This window comes from Zingiber officinale, chromosome 8A (assembly GCF_018446385.1).
Source record: "Zingiber officinale cultivar Zhangliang chromosome 8A, Zo_v1.1, whole genome shotgun sequence".
NCBI lineage: Eukaryota > Viridiplantae > Streptophyta > Magnoliopsida > Zingiberales > Zingiberaceae > Zingiber > Zingiber officinale.
This window is the reverse complement of record NC_056000.1, coordinates 26773962-26788078: the sequence shown is the minus strand read 5'-3', so window position 1 is coordinate 26788078 and position 14117 is coordinate 26773962. Positions and strand designations below refer to the sequence as shown.

The window sequence follows — 14117 nt, the reverse complement described above, 5'->3', positions numbered from 1 at the left end:
AAGGAGGTAATCAGATTTCATGGAGTTCCTAAATCTATCGTTTCTGATAGAGATGGGCGCTTCACCTCACACTTTTGGGAGTGCGTTCAGAATACACTAGGCACCAAACTCAAGTTCAACACAGCTTTTCATCCTCAGACTGATGGACAGACAGAGCGAGTAAATCAGATTCTAGAAGATATGCTCAGAGCTTGTGCACTAGATTTCAAGGGAAGTTGGTGCAAGTATCTATGCTTAGCTGAATTTGCCTGCAACAATAGCTATCATGCCACCATCAAGATGGCACCTTATGAGACACTGTATGGCAGAAAGTGCAGATCACTCATATGCTGGCAAGAAGCAGGTGAAAGAAAAGAAATGGAAGTGGAACTGAGCATTCAGACAGAGCTGATAGATGAGACTACTCAGGCTATTCAGAAGATTAGACAGAGAATTGAGACTGCCCAGAGTAGACAGAAGAGTTATGCTGACACACACCGTAGGCCACTTGAATTCCAAGTAGGGAATTCAATCTTTCTCAAAGTTGCTCCGATGAAGGGAGTGATGAGATTTGGCAAGAAGGGCAAATTAAATCCTCGCTATGTAGGACCTTACCTGATCATAGAGAGGATTGGAAAAGTAGCTTACAAGCTGGATTTACCACTGTCAGCAATACATAATGTATTTCATGTCTCCCTGCTAAAGAAGTGTCTCCACGACCCACTACAACAAAAACCTTCATAGACATCAGTGGAACAACAACGGTTTTAAGCAAAAACCGATGTCTTTGAGTATTTTACACCGGTTTTTCCAAAAACCGGTGTCTATGAGCGTAGATTTTCGCTCATAGACATCGATTTTTTAGGCGATGTCTATGAGCGCCCGTTTTTTCGTTAATAGACACTGATTTTAACATCGGTTTTTAAAATCCGATGTCTATGATAATTTTCCCACCAATACTTAGCTAAAATTTTCAACTCTTCCCTCTAACCTAACCCTATATGCTGTCGTCCACGGGAGGCAGAGAGAGAGAGCCGTCTTCGGGCGACTCACCTTCTCTGCCTCTACCTTCTCCTCCCCTCCCATCGCCGACCCAATCTCGACCTCCTTCATTCTCCCAATTCGAAGCAGACAGAAACAGAGATCGGAGATCTGTGCTTCCGATTCACCGCTCGATCCGCCAAGATGCAGATAGGTTCCGAGAAGGCGTCGTCCCTTGATCTCTTGTCGGTCGTCGTCGCCTCCCTCTCCGACGGATATGGGCTCGATTCCAGCACCGGGGATGCGTTCGTGGAGAACCGGCTGCTGATCGTCGTCCTGAGCATAGTCATCGTCGTGCTTGTCGGTTGCGTGGCAATCTTCTTCGTCTGGCGATCGAGCGGAAGGAAGCCCGTCGAGCCGCTGAAGCCGCTAGTGGTGAAGACCCAGATGGATACAAAGGAGGACCAAGGGAAGAAGAAGGTCACCGTCTTCTTCGGGACGCAGACCAGGACGGCTGAGGGGTTCGTGAAGGTTAGGGTTTTTATCCGAGTAGTTCATTTTTTGAATTTTTCTCCCATGATCTTAGATTTCCCCCCTTCTAGGCGCTGGCTGAGGAGGCAAAAGCACGGTACCCTAATGCCATATTTAAAGTCATGGATATCGTAAGATTATCTTCCTTCTGTTTCAGATCATTGGAAATACTACTGATTAATTGACTGATCTGTAGTTAGTTTCCTCAATTATAGGACAAATATGCTACTGAGGATGATGAGTACGAGGAGAACCTGAAAAAGGAGAGCTTGGCTTTGTTCTTCTTGGCTACGTAAGTTGAAAGCCAGGAATTTTTTGTTTTTATAAACGATCAGTTTCCTCAAAGTTCGAGCTGATCCCTTTGTTTTCTTTAGGTATGGAGATGGCGAGCCTACTGATAATGCTGCCTGGTTCTACAAATGGTTTACAGAGGTTCTGGAAACATGCACATTTAGTTAATCTATTCTACCAATAATCCTTTTGCCTTGATCGATTGCTGATTATTAGTTTTTATAGGGGAAAGAAAGAGGAACCTGGTTGGAAAATCTTCAATTTGGTGTGTTTAGTTTGGGCAATCAGCAATATGAACATTTTAATAAGGTTTGGCATGATGAAATTGTCAGTATTCTTTTTGTGGGAATTACTTGGCTAATATATTTGTGTATTGTGTCCTTGCAAAGGTTGCTGTGGTGGTCGATGAACTGCTTCATGAGCAAGGTATATAGTTGATTTATTTAGTTTGTGATTTGACTAAGTCACATATGCTCCTAAAGCTGATTTTAAATCCTATCTTCAGTTGCAAGCTCAAAGTTCATGCATTCCATTTTTCTAGAGAATTTAACTCGTTTTGTAGACTAATTGTTACTCTAAAAACTTGTAAAGTCAACATGGTATGAGGAGTTACTAAGAAACAGTTGAGTAGACATGTTATCTGTGAGTTTCATACATACAACTGTAATGTAGTAGTCATGTGCAAGTTTGTAGATGTGTTTAATGAATTTAAGCATCATTCGTACTTGGATGTTCTTCTATATTTTTTTCCTCTGCATAGGCGCCAAGCACATTGTCCAAGTGGGGTTGGGAGATGATGATCAGGGTATTGAGGATGACTTCTCTGCATGGTATGTAGTATCAGCAAACTTTTATGCATGCCATCCAAATTTCAATGTCGACTACTGCTATTTTTTAGTTTTCTATTTTTTTTCTCTTTTGCCCATCATTATCTCATTACTCCTGTGTGGAATATGAAATATCAACTGTACTTTCAGGAGGGAGCTTCTTTGGCCGGAGTTGGATAAGTTACTTCAGGATGAAAATGAGACAGGTGCATCTACTCCTTATATAGCTGCCATTCCTGAATACCGGGTTGTATTTGTCAAGCTTGAATGACCTTGCGTGAGTCTTTAATGACCTTGTACAAGCTTTTGGCCTCGGATTTGAAGTCTAACAAATATGATCATGGATTTTTCTTGTGGAATGTTGAGAACTTCCCGCTTGTATACATTTCCTTAATTTATTTTGTTCTTATCGAAATAGATGGGGTTTTGATTACATGTCCAATGCCTATATTATATCCAGATAAGGTGCTAGTTAAATGTGTCCTTGACAAATCTCTAAAGATGATTGCTTTTCTAATTTGTTAAGTACTGATTTCTGACTTACATGCCACTGAAATATTTTCTAAATCTGAAACACACACTCAGAAGAATTTTTTTTTTGTATTATTTGTGTGCCTTTACCTTCATTAGATTCATCTGGCAAGAAGATGTTGTTGATGAATATATAGATTCGTGCATATGTAAGTGAAACCCTTCCCATTGTTTGACAAAAGATGACATATTCTCAGACTGAAGCAACACAATGGCATATTAAAAGGTGGAGCAAAAGCATGCTCTGGTGGAAGGCCTTGGAGTCTTGCATGTATTATTCGAGGATTCAAGGATCGAAGTGAAGGTAAATGTCTTTTCTTGACTTTATCAAGTAGATAGCGTCAAGTTAAAACAGGTGTTAATGCCTCGTGTGTCAAAATCAAAATTGTTGTTATGCATCGAATAAGAGTTGCAAATCTTTTACTACTTTTTACAACTTTGTTCTGCAACTTTTGGATAATCTATTGTAGGATGCCCAAGATTGTTCAGCAAGTTTATGATTCTGATTCTGCTTAGGCTCAGTTTCAGTCTATAGCTAGTTGATTCTAATTTTGACAAAATATGACAAAATTTTTTAATGAACCCATATCAGGTGGTTATTAGTAAATAGGATAGAGAAATATATTATCAACATCAATGAACCCATATTTTTGCTAACTATTTGGTCAGCTATATGGTTCTTAGTTCTTACTCCTCAATTGAACTCTATGCAATATGCATGACTAAACCATTGGAGTCTTAATTTTGTCAAGGTCTTCACTTTGTTTAACTATATTATATATTTTATTGAATGTCATTGAATATGTATATTTTTCTCGTGTTCTGGTTATTTGAATTTACAAACTAATTGCACAGATGACAGGGAAGAGGGATGATTGGGAAAAGGGAGGAGCGAACGAGAAAAGGAGAATGGGGTCGGACTTCTACCACTGAGGACTTCAGAGCCAACCACTGAACTATGCTATGGGACCTAGGGAAAGGATTGAATGTTGGATCTGGACAGGAAGTGAGGCCTACTGCTCCGTGGGGTACCCATTAATGGTTAGGGATAGTATATCTATTAGCTAGCTTTTGATGTAAAAAGAATGTTTGGGTACTTTATGGATATTGTTCTAAGAAGATTATTTATATAATTTGTTAATATTTGTGTATTTTATGAATATTATTGAATGAAGAATATTTGTATAATTTGTGAATATTTGTGTATTTTTTTTTGTTATTGTCGGGTTTTCATGGTTTCGGAAATCAAATTTGTGAAAAAATATACATATTACATCGGTTTTCCACCGCTGTAAAACTGGTGTTATTAACTAATATTACATCGGTTTTCCACCGCTGTAAAACCGGTGTCGTTAAGTGATACTACACCGATTTTAACCCGATGTCTAAAATGGCAGACTTTTAACATCGACTTCATAGACATCGGTCAAAAATGAAATAGACACTGGTGGAAGGCCTTGGAGTCTTGCATGTATTATTCGAGGATTCAAGGATCGAAGTGAAGGTAAATGTCTTTTCTTGACTTTATCAAGTAGATAGCGTCAAGTTAAAACAGGTGTTAATGCCTCGTGTGTCAAAATCAAAATTGTTGTTATGCATCGAATAAGAGTTGCAAATCTTTTACTACTTTTTACAACTTTGTTCTGCAACTTTTGGATAATCTATTGTAGGATGCCCAAGATTGTTCAGCAAGTTTATGATTCTGATTCTGCTTAGGCTCAGTTTCAGTCTATAGCTAGTTGGTTATTAGTAAATAGGACAGAGAAATATATTATCAACATCAATGAACCCATATTTTTGCTAACTATTTGGTCAGCTATATGGTTCTTAGTTCTTACTCCTCAATTGAACTCTATGCAATATGCATGACTAAACCATTGGAGTCTTAATTTTGTCAAGGTCTTCACTTTGTTTAACTATATTATATATTTTATTGAATGTCATTGAATATGTATATTTTTCTCGTGTTCTGGTTATTTGAATTTACAAACTAATTGCACAGATGACAGGGAAGAGGGATGATTGGGAAAAGGGAGGAGCGAACGAGAAAAGGAGAATGGGGTCGGACTTCTACCACTGAGGACTTCAGAGCCAACCACTGAACTATGCTATGGGACCTAGGGAAAGGATTGAATGTTGGATCTGGACAGGAAGTGAGGCCTACTGCTCCGTGGGGTACCCATTAATGGTTAGGGATAGTATATCTATTAGCTAGCTTTTGATGTAAAAAGAATGTTTGGGTACTTTATGGATATTGTTCTAAGAAGATTATTTATATAATTTGTTAATATTTGTGTATTTTATGGATATTATTGAATGAAGAATATTTGTATAATTTGTGAATATTTGTGTATTTTTTTTTTGTTATTGTCGGTTTTTCATGGTTTCGGAAATCAAATTTGTGAAAAAATATACATATTACATCGGTTTTCCACCGCTGTAAAATCGGTGTTATTAACTAATATTACATCGGTTTTCCACCGCTGTAAAACCGGTGTCGTTAAGTGATACTACACCGGTTTTAACCCGATGTCTAAAATGGCAGACTTTTAACATCGACTTCATAGACATCGGTCAAAAATGAAATAGACACTGGTGGAAGGCCTTGGAGTCTTGCATGTATTATTCGAGGATTCAAGGATCGAAGTGAAGGTAAATGTCTTTTCTTGAGTTTATCAAGTAGATAGCGTCAAGTTAAAACAGGTGTTAATGCCTCGTGTGTCAAAATTAAAATTGTTGTTATGCATCGAATAAGAGTTGCAAATCTTTTACTACTTTTTACAACTTTGTTCTGCAACTTTTGGATAATCTATTGTAGGATGCCCAAGATTGTTCAGCAAGTTTATGATTCTGATTCTGCTTAGGCTCAGTTTCAGTCTATAGCTAGTTGGTTATTAGTAAATAGGACAGAGAAATATATTATCAACATCAATGAACCCATATTTTTGCTAACTATTTGGTCAGCTATATGGTTCTTAGTTCTTACTCCTCAATTGAACTCTATGCAATATGCATGACTAAACCATTGGAGTCTTAATTTTGTCAAGGTCTTCACTTTGTTTAACTATATTATATATTTTATTGAATGTCATTGAATATGTATATTTTTCTCGTGTTCTGGTTATTTGAATTTACAAACTAATTGCACAGATGACAGGGAAGAGGGATGACTGGGAAAAGGGAGGAGCGAACGAGAAAAGGAGAATGGGGTCGGACTTCTACCACTGAGGACTTCAGAGCCGACCACTGAACTATGCTATGGGACCTAGGGAAAGGATTGAATGTTGGATCTGGACAGGAAGTGAGGCCTACTGCTCCGTGGGGTACCCATTAATGGTTAGGGATAGTATATCTATTAGCTAGCTTTTGATGTAAAAAGAATGTTTGGGTACTTTATGGATATTGTTCTAAGAAGATTATTTATATAATTTGTTAATATTTGTGTATTTTATGGATATTATTGAATGAAGAATATTTGTATAATTTGTGAATATTTGTGTATTTTTTTTTTGTTATTGTCGGTTTTTCATGGTTTCGGAAATCAAATTTGTGAAAAAATATACATATTACATCGGTTTTCCACCGCTGTAAAACCGGTGTTATTAACTAATATTACATCGGTTTTCCACCGCTGTAAAACCGGTGTCGTTAAGTGATACTACACCGATTTTAACCCGATGTCTAAAATGGCAGACTTTTAACATCGGCTTCATAGACATCGGTCAAAAATGAAATAGACACTGGTGGAAAACCGATGTCTATGAAGGTTTTTGTTGTAGTGACCCTAGCCAAGTGATTCAGCCTCAGTCAGTGCAGATCCAAGAGGATTGTAGTTATGAGAGTAGACCTACACAGATAGTGGACAGAGCGGTCAAGAGACTAAGAAATAAAGAAGTGCCACTAGTGAAGGTTATCTGGCAAAACCAGAAGCACAAGGAAGTCACTTAGGAGCGTGAGGACAGTATGAGACAGAAGTATCCAAAGCTATTCTAAGTTCGAGGACGAACTTTTTATAAGGTATGAGGGATTGTAACGACCCAATTTTTCCCTATTTCAAGCTCTGATACCAACTGTAATGACCACTCTTCTTACTACTACTACTCTCTAAGAGTGACCGTTTCTTAGCTACTAACTCTACTTAACCGGTATAATTAAAACCACATGGAAACCCTACCAAAAAATTTCGGCAGAGTCTCTCCTGTACCGGTGACCTTAAACTGATATACAAACACTATATACACAGCCACAAGTGGCTGGAACAGATAACAAACTCTCACGCAGTTATATAAGTGTCAAAACCAAAAGAAAACAATACCACAAATCATCACACAAGAACACAATTCATCTACTATGTCCTAATCACATCAAAATAACATATACCGTCTCAAATACTTCTAACATAGCAAAAGAAAAAGAAAACTAAAGGAAACTCCTTCCTAGTCCCAAGGCTTCCATAGTCCTGGCATCACACATCCTTCGACCACCTCCTTGTCGCCTTCCTTTCTATATCTTTTCCTTTCCTGTATCTGCAGTAAGAGGAAATGTAATCTATAAGCAAACCACTTGGTTACCAGGATTCATAAACTCTAATACTTAAGTCTGGAGGTTTAGAGTTCGAATCCTGGGGAGGCAAAAATCCACTGCCAGGGGTGGAAAGTCCTAGTGAGTAACGGCACGGCCAAGGGTCGTCGGTCGAAGACATGAGAGGTCACCAAATGGGACGACGACATAAGGGCCGACGGTCGACGACCCGAGGACCGCCAAATGGGCCAAGAGGGTCGGGTCATTTTTTATTATAACGACCCGACCCTCTTGGCCCATTTGGCGATCCTCGGGTCGTCGACCGTCGGCCTTGCACGACCCTTGGTCGTGCCATTACTCACTAGGACTTTCCACCCCTGGCAGTGGATTTTTGCCTCCCCCAGGATTCGAACTCTAAACCTCTAGGCTTAAGTATTAGAGTTTACGAATCCTGATCTCACTTGGTTACCAGGATTCATAAACTCTAATACTTAAGCTTGGAGGTTTAGAGTTCGAATCCTGGGGGAGGCAAAAATCCACTGCCAGGGGTGGAAAGTCCTAGTGAGTAACGACATGGCCAAGGGTCGTCGGTCGACGACATGAGAGGTTGTCAAATGGGCCGACGACATAAGGGCCGACGGTCGACGACCTGAGGGTCGCCAAATGGGCCGCCAAATGGGCCAAGAGGGTCGGGTCGTTACATTGGGAAAACCTTAGTGCCTTTGCGTAGGGGGAGCCTTGTGATAGGTTCTTAAAAATTTTTGTGGGAAAATCCTAGCTCATTGGGGAGCTTAGGTGTAGGGGGAGCCTTGGGATAGGTTCCAATGCATGTTGCATTTTGTTTTGGCGGTATAAGTCCAAGTGTGTAGCCTTGGCAACGTAAGTCCATCCGTCAATGTAAGTCCAAGTGTGTAGCCTTAGCAACGTAAGCCCATTCGGCGGTGTAAGTCCAAGTGTGTAGCCTTGGCAACGTAAGTCCATTCGGCTGTATAAGTCCAAGTGTGTAGCCTTGCCAACGTAAGTCCATTGTTTCTTTTTAGCATGTTTATTTGCTATATGTTTTCCCTAACTTAAACGTATTGTCAAACATCAAAAAGGGAGAGATTGTTGGAACAATCCCAAATGGTCCGTGTGACCATGTGTTTTAGTGTTTGGGCAAAGGGTTTAAGTTAGGTTTATCCTTGTTATTTGATATGTGTATGTGAGTGTGCAGGTTTGCAGGATACACATGTGACTCAGGTTGATGGCTTCGGGTCCGGTGAAGGATGGAGCATTCGAGGGATCGTGGACAAAGGCAGCAAGGACAAGGGCCAAGGGAAGCGACTTCGAGGCATACACAAAGGATGACATTAGGGACGAGTCGCAGGCTTGAATGCATCCGAGGGACGAGATCCAAAGGAAGTAGGCTTGAAGGCAAGAGGTCAAGGCTGCAAAGAAGCATCAAGTGAGTCGTGAGGGTCCGAGTGCGAGAGAAATGTACTCGGGATGGGAAACCCTAATGTTAGGGTTGTACCAGTCGACTGGTACTGGGACCAGTTGACTGGTGGTGAGCACAGAGAGCTTCTGTGCCCGAACGACCAGGCACCAGTCAACTGGTGCAAGAACCAATCGACTAGTAAAGAGCCGTTGGAGTGTCATTGGGCTGACACCAGTCGATTGGTGCAAGGACTAGTCAACTGGTAACGGAAAAACAGCAGGGCTGTTTTTTTCCAAGCTCAATAAGAAAGAGCTTGGGATGACCGACCAAGGTGACGAAATTAGACTTGGTTAAAGCCTAATTAGTAGTCACCAAAGTGCTCAAGGTTCTCTTGTGTCTAAGTGTTCTTGGTTGGTGTTGTGGTGAGGTTTCTCCACCCACAAGGAGTTGCTTGAGTAGCCGGAGTTTGTCGGGGGGCTAATCCACCGAAGGATCGGGATCGTCCACCTTACGGACAGTCGTGGAGTAGGAGCAAGTTATCTCCGAACCACGTTACATTGACGTGTATTGGTTTGCATTCTTTCCTTAAGCATTTAGCTTTCGTATTTGAGTTTGTATTATTGTATTATTCTGCTGTGCAACTAACGAATACGTAGGAAGCGATTGATTCGAGGGCGCCGTCCATTCAACCCCCCTTCTAGCCGGCCACCTATCCCTTACACTTTTGTCGTGCAAAAAGTGTTAGTCCAATAACTTGTAAGACAATATTAACATAGTAATCATAAGGAGCAGTAATTAGACTCTGTTTCCTAGAGACCAAAATCTAGTCAGGGTTTCAATTTAGGTTTTCAAAATGAACATAAATTAGACCGACGCCCACTGCCCCTTCAAACGGAGACGCGCTCTCACTTAATCACTATCTCCAGTGACTTACCTCTACTTACTAGGTGTAGAGTTACCTTCAGAATCACACATCCAGACTTCGAGAATTAGACATCCCGACCTACAGGAATCACACATCCGGTCTTCTCCATTCGAGAATCGTACATCCTGACCTACCGAAATCACACATCCAGTCTTCTCCAATCGGGAATTACATATTCCAACCCTTGCCAGAATCCCACATATGGACTTCAACCTATCGGGAATCGAACATTCTGATTTGTGGAAATCACATTATGGTCTTCAACCAATCAGGAATCGAACATCCTGACTGGAGTTAGTCAACCCTGAACACTCGGTAACAATGTTAGATCATAACACGTCTAACTTTAATCTATTTGTCATTTATCAAAACTCAGGTTTGACCATTAGTGCAAATTGCACCAATAAAAGCATTCAATGAGTGAATTTAAAAAATATAGATCCGTTAAATTAACAACCGCTTAGTGTTGGCCTCACAGATATGGAGGGAGTAAATGTAGGTACACAAGCATTAGGTACATGGTGGGATAAACTCCAAGTCGTTAGTTTCTGAAAATTGACCCCTCACCATTATGTCAAATATGTCATGTGCCCACCATCTGCGCTACACCTTGGGACTATATATGATACTATGTTATATTTTATTACTTTGTTATATGGAGCTAAATGTTAGGTTATGAAACGAGCACAAAAGATTAGTTATGGAGATGAGAATGTTAAGGCAGATGTACAGACATATGAGAATGACCATGATAAGAAAATGAGAACATTAAAGAGAAAATTAAGGTGTCTATTGAGAGAAAATTTTAAAAGACACATTTAAGATAATATGAATATGTACTTAGATATCAATAATTATCTCAATTAGCAACGATAAAATAAAATTCATTTAAAATTCCAAGGAACACGATTATATAGTCAGATATGTTCCATTATTTAGGAATCACTCATTACTTGAACAAAATATATTTAATAATATAATCCTAGGTAGATAACTAAGATTATCAATGATAATCTTCAATAAACATGACTTAAGTCACATCTTTAGAGAGTTTGGATAATTAAAAGTCGATAGAAAATGAGCTACAGTTCGATTCATTCAATAGAAAATAATTGGACACAAAATAAATTGATAGCACAACATGAGAGCGGGATGGTACTTGACACCATTTATCTTAACTAGTTAATAATCGCAGGACAAAACAAAGTGAGCAAAATTAAAGAAAAAAAAATATACTTTTAAAATAACTTTTAATATGTTTGTCTTATTTGAAAATTGAATTATGATTTTTTTTTCTTCTGGTGGTCACGTATTTCTCATTTCACGAACCGAACTAAATTGAACCGAATCGAACCGAACCGAACCGAACCAAGAAACGTGGTAATGTAACTTGGCCACTCACTTTTAATCTCTAATACAATTTATCGGGCCGACCTCGCCCATCTCACTCACACCGACCTCTGCAGAGCATCACTTTCTCGATCAACCTGCTTTCGCCAACTTCTGGTCGCCAATACCATGAATACCTCTCCGTGACATCACGACTAGGGTTGACGCTATCCACCTCCGCCATTGTCCTCGACGCTGTGCCTCATTTTCTCCTAAATTTTAAGTATGATTTTCTTTAACATTTTTAGTTTCTATTTTGTATGCAGGGCCCGATTTTCTACGAGGCCAGGTAGGTAGCCGGCCTCGGAAGGGCCCAAATGTTTTTAAAGTTGTACTGCTAAACCCTATTCTATTTTTATTTGCGTTTTCCTCCAAAACACGCGGCTCCAACTCTGCGTTCTTTCCAGCGAGGCAGGCGGCTTCAACTCTCTGCCTTCTTTCCAGCAAGGCACGCTATCTTCTTCTTCGTAGGTATCCGCCGCAGGTGCTTCTTAGCACACGATCGCGTTCTTTTCACAAGGCACGGATCCACTGAACAAGCTCAAGCTCAGGTAATTCTAATCTTCTTCTCCGACCTTCTTCTTCGTTCTGCAAGGCTGCAACGCACTTCACCAGTGACCAGTTCAGTCCTAACGCGCGGTGGCTGTCGCAGGCGACACCGGTCGCTCGCGTGACCTAATCGCGCAGTGGCTATCCCACGTGACGCCGGCCGCTAGACGCTAGTATGCTGTGCCCTTTTAGAATTAGTGAGGTGTCACCATCACTCTTATAAAAGGAACTGATGTTGAGACCAAATATTAGGTTTTTTTAACATTTAAGTTTTATCTATTTATTCCTTTTAGCAAATCATAGACTATTGATCCAATGTCAATAATTCTTCCATGGGATTCACCATAGTTTGGACATATTCCGTGCTTCTACAGCTGGTCATTTGAATTGCTGAAATTATTATTCTGATGAACAATTCTATTTCTTTTTTTTTTCCTGTCCAAAATGTTCATCAAGTTGAAGTAATTCAATATGATAGGCTTTTTTAGGGTATTTTAAGATACGCTTCTACTTACCTTGATGTCCTCAAATACCTTCTATAGCACAGAAATTTTTGATAAAAATTCTTTTGCTACCATGAATCACTATTCTATTTTTTATACCCTCTTGTTATATTGTGATTAGTATTGGAATCTGCATGAGTGACAAGATTTAGTTGGCCTTATCTTCATTTGATTTGCTCGTTTTGCATTCTGCTTTTAATCCCTTAATCTTCACTATATGATCTTGAGAGTTTTGAGTTTTTTTTTTTGCTTGGAATGGTAATCTAGTATAACTTATTACGGGCAATAAATATTGTGAGTAAGTTTATTCAATATGAAGATATGGATATTGATATTGCAATCAACCTCTTACAAGGACTTGATCAATTTCTTGATGAGTTTAGAGAAGAGGGGTTTGCTAGTGCCATATGAAGCTAAACAAATGGCAAGTGAAATGGGGATTGAACCTAAATCTAAAAAAAAACGCATCATTCAAAGAAAGAAACAATTTGATGAAAGTGACAATGATGATGTGACACAATCAGGTGAAGAATCTTTTAGAGTTGAATATTTTCTATTTATAATTGATCAAGCTCGATCTTCTCTTCAAGTTCGGTTGGAGCAATTTAAACAATATCAAGAGATTTTTGGGTTTTTATTGAATTTGGAGAAGTTAAAGAGTGAGCCTTTAACTAGCTTGATGAAGTCTTGTATGGAGCTTCAACAATTTTTGAATCACGATGGACGTTTAGACATTAATGGTGATGAGTTGTGTTCGGAGTTGATGGTTGTGAGATGCTACTTAATAAATGAAAAAGAGCAATTTGATATGCTACAATGTCTAGCAAAATTAAATGGTTTATTCTTAAATACTTACATTGCCTATAATATTTTGTTAACCATACCAGTGACCGTTTGCATCAGTAGAAAGAAATTTCTCGAAGTTGAAGTTAACCAAGAATTATATTCGATCAACAATGTCACGGGATAGACTAAATGGGCTAGCAATGTTGTCGATTGAGAAAGAAATAGTCTGACAATTGGATTATGCAAATTTGATAAATATTTTTGCCTCTAAAACAGCTAGACGAGTAGTGTTTATGTAATTATTTCAAATATTTGTTGACATTTTATTTATGTAATATATTGTTTCTGATTTATTTATGTATTTAGTATATTAGTTATTTTCAAACTAAACTTATTTACCACAACAAAAGGGTCCACTTTTTATTATTCATTTCAGGCCCTATCGAACATAGATACGACTCTGTTTGTATGTCTAAGTAACACTATCTGTGGTGCGAAAAGGCAACCAAACAAATTTTTATCTATGCGATGTGGATTGTTACATGGCTAGGTGAATCGGAGAATGTGGATTCTCTATGCGATTTCCTCCCTACGAGTGGCGTCCTTTGTCAATTCGACCTCTATAGTTTACTAGGCTAAGTTTTAGATTTTTCATATGCTTTCTGTTTAGCATAAAAGCTGATTCCTGGAACACAGATGCATAGTTGATTTTATATGCAGATATCAGATCGATAGGCAATACTGTATTATGATTTAATTGTTTTTGACATATAAATTGATTTAGTCTTTTTATTATCGTTAATGTTGGCACACTTTTACTATGATAGAAAGTTAAACTCTTCCTCAGATTAGGATATGATGAAGATAAAGACGTAACATACATAACA

The 14117-nt window shown here is 38.9% G+C and overlaps 1 protein-coding gene and 1 long non-coding RNA gene across 6 annotated transcripts in view; both read left to right on the top strand.

The window, feature by feature from the left end:
- The first annotated feature begins 2020 nt into the window (after window positions 1-2020).
- Window positions 2021-2866, top strand: LOC122008151. Its single transcript, XR_006119207.1, has 4 exons — window positions 2021-2091; window positions 2172-2208; window positions 2543-2612; window positions 2760-2866. It is a non-coding gene; the product is annotated as an uncharacterized LOC122008151 (long non-coding RNA).
- Window positions 2867-11755: 8889 nt separating this feature from the next.
- The window catches only part of LOC122008136 (testis-expressed protein 10-like), a 42533-nt gene continuing 40171 nt past the window's right edge, over window positions 11756-14117 (top strand). For 3 of the 5 annotated variants that reach the window (XM_042563741.1, XM_042563740.1, XM_042563739.1), the window contains exon 1: window positions 11757-11943. The gene's annotated coding sequence lies outside the window, so the exon portion shown is untranslated. Of the gene's footprint in view, window positions 11944-14117 lie in introns of all 5 variants that reach the window. The other 2 variants (XM_042563743.1, XM_042563742.1) reach the window with 1 other exon arrangement.